General features: G+C 40.6%; 1 protein-coding gene across 2 annotated transcripts in view; it reads left to right on the top strand.

The window, feature by feature from the left end:
• csf3r (colony stimulating factor 3 receptor) overlaps positions 1–9,550 on the top strand; it is an 83,019-nt gene that overhangs the window by 11,101 nt on the left and 62,368 nt on the right. The gene's annotated exons all lie outside the window — the stretch shown is intronic.

Below are 9,550 nucleotides of genomic sequence, written 5' to 3'. Positions count from 1 at the left end.
AACACAGTACATTTTATTGACGCTAGCGCTGCCGAGTGCTGTCTAAAGGCCATGACACTCCAAATCAGCATCAAAAAACTGGAGCAGACCAAAGCCGACTGTGCCGTCAGCTCACGTATGTCTGAGCTAAAAAGCTGAGCATGAACACACATAGCGTAAAGACAAAGCCAATACCACCAAGCAGGTTCTGTGTCTGAATCAGAGGAAATAATTAACCAAATCTACAGAGAGCAGTTTATTTTAGAAGATGTTCACATTAAGTGTGCAAATAAAAAAAACTAAAAAAAATTCACAGGAGAATCCCCCCCCCCCAGGCCTTCAAAAAAATTATCCTACACATGCCCTTTGGACGGTCTCTGCACGGCCATGTCGAGTTGCATTAAAAGGCAGTTAGACAGGTGTACCTAATAAAGTGGCCGGTGAGTGTATATCATCTTTGCATCAAAATGCAAAAAACGAATCTCTTGTGTGAGGCGTTTCTATAGGGCAGGAGCGCACATTTGATATTATTCTCTCTTCTGGCTGCCGTTAATAGTCTCCTTACACCAGGGGTGTCCAAACTCGGTCCTGGAGGGCCGGTGTTTTGCGGATTTTAGCTCCAACTTGCCTCAACACACCTGCAAAGATGTTTCTAGAAAGCCTAGTAAGAGCTTGATTATCTAGCCCAGGTGTGTCTGATTGGAGTTGGAACTAAACTTTGCAGGAGACAAGTTTGGGCATGCCTGCCTTACACTATTTATTTATTTTTTCCTTTTTTCTAAAAGTCTTGATAACACCATCCTGGAGTTTTTATTTCATTATATCAACAAATGGCATTGTAAAATAATGACTTGCTGTACTCTCCAATTCACAGCGCTCTAAGGCCCCGTTTACACTAGTTCGTTTTAGTTTGAAACGATCTGCGTCCACACTCGCGTTTTATCCAGCGTTTCTGAACAGCTCTCCGTCCACACCAAAACGCTGAAAACGCACATCACGTGACCACACACACACACACTCTCGGGCAAGCGCTGCAGCCTATCTACCCAGATGAGAGCTGTGCTAGTCGGACTTCTCATCAAGCACCTCCCGCTGGATCTAATCTCACTATATTTATTAAACGTGATATTTCATTCATCTTGTTGTCTTTATCTAACGACATATTCCCTGACTTTGGTCATAGGAATCTATTACTTGTTCTCAGGTAACGTGTTTTGTCTGAGCGCAAAGAAGTTAATGATTAATGTAACCACGTAGCCTACATTCTGTATATTGACTGATCGCTTGCCTTTATTTCATATAATGTATAAACCTATTGTATGTTATACTTTTATAATGGCCATTATCGATTATTAAAACTGATATTCAGCAAAAGAGAGGGTATGTTTCGTATTTTCACTGAAATTGAAAGGAGGCAGTTGTTATCGGCTCTGTTTTGTTATAAATATTCACACAGTGAAGATAACGCTCATGCAGCACAATGCCTCAACATTTCTGCTGTCTGTTAAGTTGCTAATATTAAAATGAAAATAGGCAGTTCTTTAAATCGTGTTTACATTTTATTGTTGAGAAAGTGAAACAGCGTAGCCAGGGTGATGTGAATAAGGTTATAAAGTACACTGTTCCCTTTGAAGATTTACCCGTGTCCTCGGTATAGTCTGTTTTCCATATCAAACTGAGAAGAAGAGACCTTGATCAAACTTGAGAAGTCTGAACTTACAAGGAGAGGATGCAGGACTGAACTGTGTGTGTTAGGCTAGTTAATATTGGGGAAAAGCCCCAATCAGAGAGGCGAATGTCGGCAGCCCCGCCTCCGTTTTCAGATGTCTCCGTTTTCCATCATCCACACTGAGACGAAGCAGCAGCGTTTCAGAATGAAAACGGCCTCTCCAGCGTTTTGGAAATGCTCTGTTTTCGGCGCTGGAGAACTCTGGTGTAGTGTGAACGGTTGGCGTAACCGTAGCAAAACTTATGTGTTTTAAAACTAAAACGCATTAGTGTAAACGGGGCCTAAGTTTAGCAACTATTACAACTTCTGCTGCTGAGAAACACAGAAATGTAAAATCCTAGAAGCTTCCCTCACATGGATAGAAATGCTTCATCGTAGCATTTGTAATGTTAGTATAAGCGGTTTGTTTCTCATATCACCTAACCAAACTCTGCCCAAGTGCCTTTGCGCTATCAAAAACCATTCGGTGTTCAGGGATGTCTACCGCACCAGACAAGTGGGCTTGACTTTTTCTCCCCCATCTGGGCTGCTGTCTAATCAGATCTCCAGGCTTGTTGGACAGCAGCACAGAGAGAATGTTAACCAGCCATCGCACAGGATTAGCTCTGTTATTTGTCACGTGGCATGGACAGCGCTGCGATCAATAGCTTTGATGACAAAACAAAAAGTTGACAGGTAAGAGCTTGGCTTCTTCTGGCGTAGATTGGACGCCAGTTCAATAATGCGTTGAGGGCTTTTCTATGTGTCAGCACACCGTGGATGAATAATAAATGGAGGGATGGGAAGACCAGAGGTTATTTCTCGCCTCTAAGTTTAGCTGTACTCTCCTTTCTGGATTGTGCAGTGTACGAACACCCCATTTCTTCATCTAACAGGCACATGGTGCTCATGTAAAGCTGTCTGAGCCCTGAATAGGGAACACGTTGATCCTAATAATCCACCCTTACAGCCATCCCCTTTCACACCACACACACACTCGTCATTTCAGTGATAAATATTGCATCTTAATGCCATTTAATCATCTCCAGCTCTTGCGCACAGCAGTAGATATTCTGTCAGTGCATGAGGCAACAATACACTTGAGATCGCCACCAAAAACCAGCCCAGAAGAAAATTTCAAGAGCTCACAAATGCATTATAAATATAGCATCAAAAGCAGCGCTCGACTGCACTGTAGAGAATTCGGACAGACCCTCGTTGTACTGGCGCTCATAAAAATGTTCTTTCAGATCAATGGCACGTCATCCAGGTTTGACGAGAAGCAGGAAGGTCAAATCTCGTAGCGGACAGAGAAACTTTCTAGTAAAGTTTGTCTTTCTTTAATACGGTTAAATTCCCCAGTGGTCTTTCTTCGACTTTTCAAATTTGAAAGGCTCGCTCAGACCAGGATGAAATATAGTCTGTCAAAAAGCAGCAAAACTGAACTGGAGAAGTATCGACTCCATACCAAGACTCCTACAGTATGGGTATTAAAGGGATAACTCACCCAAAAACTGAAAATTACACTGCAAAAAATTATTTTCTTATTTAGACATTTTGTCTTGTTTCAAGTCCAAATATCTAAAAATCTAAAAGCCAAAATTAAGTGAGTTTTATTTTTTTTAAACAAGCTAAATAATCTTGTTTTTTTTCCTTTCGACATAAGATTATTTTGCTTAAGGGGGTTAATAATATTAACCTTAAAATAGTTTTTTAAAAATTAAAAACTGCTTTTATTCTAGCTAAAATAAAACAAATAAGACTTTTTCCAGAGGAAAACAATATTATAGGAAATACTGTGAACATTTCCTTGCTCTGTTTGTAAAACATCTTTTGGCAAATATTTGAATAAGTATTTTTAAAAAACTAAAATTCACAGAAGGATGAATAAGTTTGACTTCAACTGTATGTACATTTAAAAATGTTAGTGATGTTTAATTTTAAACTAATTTCGAGAGGAGCATGTGCTCATGATTGACCCAGCTGGTTCACATTAGTTAATAATGATCCTTCAATCAAAGGATCCCAAGTCACCATATATATATATATATATATATATTCTCCATTTCCTTTCTACACCTATCTTTGTCTGGAAGAAACCCGACTCGTCCCCCCTTTAGCCAGAATGTTCGGCACGGTGGCTCAGTGACTAGCACTGTTGCCTCACAGCAAGAATACCTATGGCGTTGGGTCCTCGCTGAGCCATCTTGTATTTCTGTGTGGAGCTTGCATGTTCTCCCCGTGTCCGCATGGATTTCTCCCGGGTTTCTCGGTTTCCTCCCACTATCCAAATGTGCTCTATATTATAGATAAAATAAGCCTAAACCTTTTTTATAATATCTTACTCTCAGGAAGTTCGCCTTGGCCTCAGCAGCGGGGGAGTTTGATATCAACCTGAGCTCAACCTGTCCATTTTGTTGAACAATATACTGCATGTCAGGGGTATTTATATGTCATGTCCTGGTTAGTGCAGGCAGCCGGTGTTGCCAACCAGGCCCGGATTGGCTAATCGGGAGGACCGGGAGAATTCCCGGTGGGCCGGTCCGTTTTTTGGCCGCGAGGGCCGGTGTCCCTAGGTCCAGAATCGGTTGCTCTCAGCAGTCACACTTTTTAAAAATAATTTAATTATTTACTTGACCACAGCCTTCTTATTAATTATTTTACCGTAGCTCTACTCTTTTTATCTATTTTCTCTTAGCCTCGTGAGCAGGATGCAGGTTAATGATGATATAACTAGATAAGCCACCATTAAACGTACAGCAGTTGTGGTACAGTGGTTAGTACGTAAGATTTTGAGGCGGCCAACCTGGGTTCGGTCCTTGTCTGAGTAACAAATTTTTTTTTCTTCATTTTTATTGTTAAGACATAATACTGTAAGGGTTGTTGAACATTTGAAGTTCTAAAAGTGCTGTTTTCTCAAAAAAAGACGTGATAGTGTAATTAGAAACTGAATTGGAAATAACCTTATTTTAATATAGTCAGTGGTGAACTGAGATGGGCCAGTCTGAGGCTTGAAACTCCAGGGCTGAAAAAGAGTCCCACTCCGGCCCTGTTGCCAACTTAGCAACTTTGTCGCTAGATTTAGCGACTTTTCAGACCACCCTAGCGAAAAATTTTCAGAAAAGCGACTAGCGACAAATCTAGCGACTTTTTTGTGTTCTGGAGATTTTTATAGACTGTCATTTGTCTATACTGTCCCGTTCCTACTCTTCACATCGAGCTGCGAGTGATGCCGTCGGCCCTGCCCCGCCTCAGAGCACTGTCAGGCGGCCCAGGCCTCGTACAGCACTCTCTCCCACCTGCAGCCCGAGAGCAGATCTCTCTTCTGCGTACCGACGGCAAATTATTTAGCACCGGCAGTGTAAAGGTATTTCCCTTGTAAAATCAAACCGATCTGCTTCTCCTTTATTTCAACAATTTAATTTGACCGTTTATTCTTTTCTTGTTCACAATCACAGATATTTTAGTGACCGTTTCATAACCTGTCTGAGTTTATTACGTCTGAGAGATTACTGCAAATTCACTACACATCTATACTGATATACTGTATTCAAACAGCAACAAATTTAGTTAAATTGACATGCTTATAAAGCGTAGTGCAAACATGAATCCCCTTTATTAACCATAGGCTGTTAAACAAACAGAAATGGCAGAACGTGATGACGTCAGTAATATGCAAATTAACGGTTGACGTAATCTTGCAACTTTTTAGTCATAGCTTAGCGCCTTTTTGTTGAAAACAGTTGGCAACAGTGCAGACAGCCAAATTACTTGTCTCTAGAAGAATGTATTCAACATGAAGGTTGTTAATTTTGGCTTTCTGTAGAAGTATTTGATTTTAAAAAGTTAGAGGCTCCATAAGGCAAGCTCTCAGCCAGAGGTGTGTGTTGGCAGCTGAAATATTCTGGGGAATCACATGATGACAATGCACAGGTGGGCCTATCAATTTTAAGCCTGTTTACAAGCTCACCAGATGCTGAAGTCTATGACCGAAATGAAAGTGCTGTGGGCGTACAGATGTTCTTCCTCAACTGCTCAAAGCCAAACCCTCGATGGTCACAGCTGATTAGTGACTGTTGCCCATTAATTTGTTTTCATTTTGACTAAATGTTTCAGATTAGTTAACAAAAACAACCTTGATCAATTATCCTGAAAATTGGCTTTTATTATTTGCTACGCATTAAAAAAATGCTGGGTTCAACATGCAGTTGAAGTCAGAATTATTCGCCGTCCTGAATTTTTAGACCACTTGTTTATTTTTTCCCCAATTTCTGTTTAACGGAGAGCAGATTTTTTTCAACACATTTCTAAACATAATAGTTTTAATAACTCATCTCTAATAACTGACTATTTTATCTTTGCCATAATGACTGTAAATAATATTTGATTAGATATTTTTCAAGACACTCCTACACAGCTTAAAGTGACATTTAAAGGCTTAACTAGGTTAATTAGGTTACCTAGGCAGGTTAGTGTAATTAGGCAAGTTATTGTATAATGTTGGTTTGTTCTGTAGATTATCGAGAAAAAATATAGCTTACAGGGGGCTAATAATTTTGTCCCTAAAATTGTGTTTAAAAAATTAAAAACTGCTTTTATTCTAGCCGAAATAAAACAAATAAGACTTTCTCCAGAAGAAAAAATATTATCAGACATACTGTGAAAATTTCCTGAATCTGTTAAACATCATTTGGAAAATATTTAAAAAAGAAGAAAAAAATTTGAAGGGGGCGAATAATTCTGACTTTAACTGTATGTTCAACATTTTAAGTTTTTACAAATGAAGTGGATTGAACATGGTACGGTACAGTACGGGTTGATACAGGTCACCTTTATCGGGCTTGCATTTCCACTGCTAAAAGGGTACCAATGATACCTTTTTAGTGGGCATGGTGTACGACTGAAAGTTTCAGTCAGTGCTATTCTCACTCAAGGAAATGTCTACAGTAAAGCTGTACGGGTCTATCACATCATATGAGAAGCACTGAGAAGAATGACTGATTGTGTAGAATAACTGAATATGTAAAGCACTGATTATACATGTTAAATACTTGTATGAAGCTAAAAGTGTCAGAAGTTAGAGTGAGTAACATATTATCAAGTTATTATCCTATCATGACAATGTATGTAAACACTTAGGGTGCTTTTACATCTGTAGTTCGCTTCATTTGGTCCCCACCAAGGGTAATAAATGATACATTGTTGCATCTTCTGCCGTCTTTGGGTCGTTTTCACACCACACTGCTGGCTTTGGTCCGAACCAGTTGAAACGAACTAAAATGCACCCATCTGACAAAATCCACATCTCTCATTGGCCAGATGTTGTTGAACATATTTCCTAAACTGCTTATTGATTGGTCAGAATTCACGTGCGGGAAAATGCCAATGAACTCCCGCAGGTAAACAAAACCGGCAGACACAAAATGTCGCGTTTTACTATGAAGGGACGACTGCACTGACTGATTGTATCCCTGCTTTAGACAAACTATACATTACGAAAATGAAGGGCGGCTATGGCTGGAAAACGATGTTTTAGTGCATCGCTCGTCACTTCAGGAGGAGGCGTGAATTAATTTAGTTAAACTGCGACATAGTCATCTTGCGCAAATATTACCAACGATCCATCAGGTAATGCTTTCCCCTCTCTCTCTCTCTCTCTCTGTTGGTAAAGTTCTGTCAACAAATATTTTTCCTCCATATCCCATAATGCACAGCGCATCGGCCTACGGGAGCTGAATTGGTCCAAAAGGCGCAGTACTTTTTGCGGTTGGAGCTGTTTTAGTACGGATCATATTCTCACCACAATCGAACCGCTTCAGGGTTCGTTTGAAAGCGTACCGAGACCACCTCCTCAAGCAGGTCTCAGTACGCTTATTTGGTCCTCTTTTGGTGCGCACTCGAGTACGATTGCTGCATTCACACCTGCCCAAACGAACCGCACCAAAAGGGGAAACGAACTCTAGTGCGATTCAATCGAACTAAATAAGGCAGGTGTGAAAGCACCCTCAGTTACTTTGCATAGGTTGCATCCATGCTCTGCTGACATAGACCTGTAACATCTCTGTTGACATGAGCTAGTGGGCTGAGAGCCAAGAATAACAGGGCCACCTAGAGTAAAAACTCATCCTAAAATGGTTAAAAGTAAAATGAGACACCTAGGGGTGTGTCAAATAACCTGTATAAAGATTGTGGAAAACACAGAGACTTTAAAAAGAAAGGAAAGGAATTGTCCAGGAGAGACTTCAGAATGCTCTGGGGTCTGCTCTGCTCCTTCTCGGCTTTATTATGGAGAATAAAGTCTATTTTCTGATATTCAAAACCTCCTGTCTGATCATTTCTAATTGATGAGGAGTTGAAATACGACAGCTTCAACAACAACGATGAAATATGCATCAGGATGGCGTGTCTTAGAAACTTGTACATGAAGTGAAAAACACTCATGTTGAACATCTCTTGCTTTTTCTCTCTCTCTCCTGCTCCATTGTTGCACCTCCATGATTCATGAGCCATCTGTCGTGTTTAATATTCCTCACACCTCAGACTGGGATGTGCCCGTCTGGCGTGCTGTGCCACACCGCGTGACCACTGTTTGGGCATGGCAAGGTCTTTTCTAATTAAATTAAACTACTCGCAACTGCTACCTAGTGACTGGGGCGTTCACACATAAAACATGAAACATTTATGCTTGGAGGGGAAAATCCTCAAACACCATTGCTACATCTTGGATTAGGAAGTGGCGCTGAAAGTAAATGTCATCTTGCCTGCATGAGAGGTAGCTTGAGGTTTTGATTTTTGATAATGATCCACACTCATGTATGTATTTCATATGAATTGCAATCAGTTACTGATTACAAAATGCATGGAAAGAAAGGTATCAAGGTTATTATACAACGCCTGAGAAAAGTCATTGCCTATTCAACTTTTAGGAACAACAAATAATGAATTTACTTCTAGTTGATCATAGTGATGGGTCATTCATGAACGATTCGTTCATTTTGAATGAATCTTCAATATGACTCGGGAACTACGAGTCCTCTCAGGGAGTGATTCGTTCATCCGCGCGTGCGCACATTTGTGCAGTTTCTGCCAACTCGACTCTACACCATAACTTTTCAATCCAGATGGATGGGGCAACCATTACTGCATCCAAAATGGTGAAAAGCCTTGGAGTAACGATTGATGACCAACTAAACTTCTCTGACCACATTTCTAGAACTGCTCAATCGTGCAGATTTGCACTCTATAACATCAGAAAGATCCGACCCTTCTTATCTGAACATGCAGCTCAACTCCTTGTTCAAGCTCTTGTTCTCTACAAACTGGATTACTGCAACTCTCTACTAGCCGGGCTTCCAGCTAACTCTATCAAACCTCTTCAACTGCTCCAGAATGCAGCAGCACGAGTGGTCTTTAATGAACCTAAACGAGCACATGTCACTCCGCTGCTAGTCCGTTTGCACTGGCTGCCAGTTGCTGCTCGCATCAAATTCAAAGCTCTGATGTTTGCCTACAAAGTGACTTCTGGCCTTGCTCCTTCTTATCTGCTCTCACTTCTGCAGATCTATGTGCCCTCCAGAAACTTGCGTTCTGTGAATGAACGTCGCCTCGTGGTTCCATCCCAAAGAGGGAAGAAATCACTTTCGCTCACGCTCAATCTGCCCAGTTGGTGGAATGAACTCCCTATCTGCATCAGAACAGCAGAGTCACTCGCTATTTTCAAGAAACGACTAAAAACTCAACTATTTAGTCTCCACTTCACTTCCTAATCTGCAATTGCCTCTTTGAATATCACACTAACTGTGCAAAAAAAAAAAAAAAAAAAACTAATACTACTAATACTTCCCTTCTTAGACTTTACAGACC

This window comes from Danio rerio, chromosome 16 (assembly GCF_049306965.1).
Source record: "Danio rerio strain Tuebingen ecotype United States chromosome 16, GRCz12tu, whole genome shotgun sequence".
Taxonomy (NCBI): Eukaryota; Metazoa; Chordata; class Actinopteri; order Cypriniformes; family Danionidae; genus Danio; species Danio rerio.
This window is presented reverse-complemented; position numbering and strand designations above follow the sequence as displayed.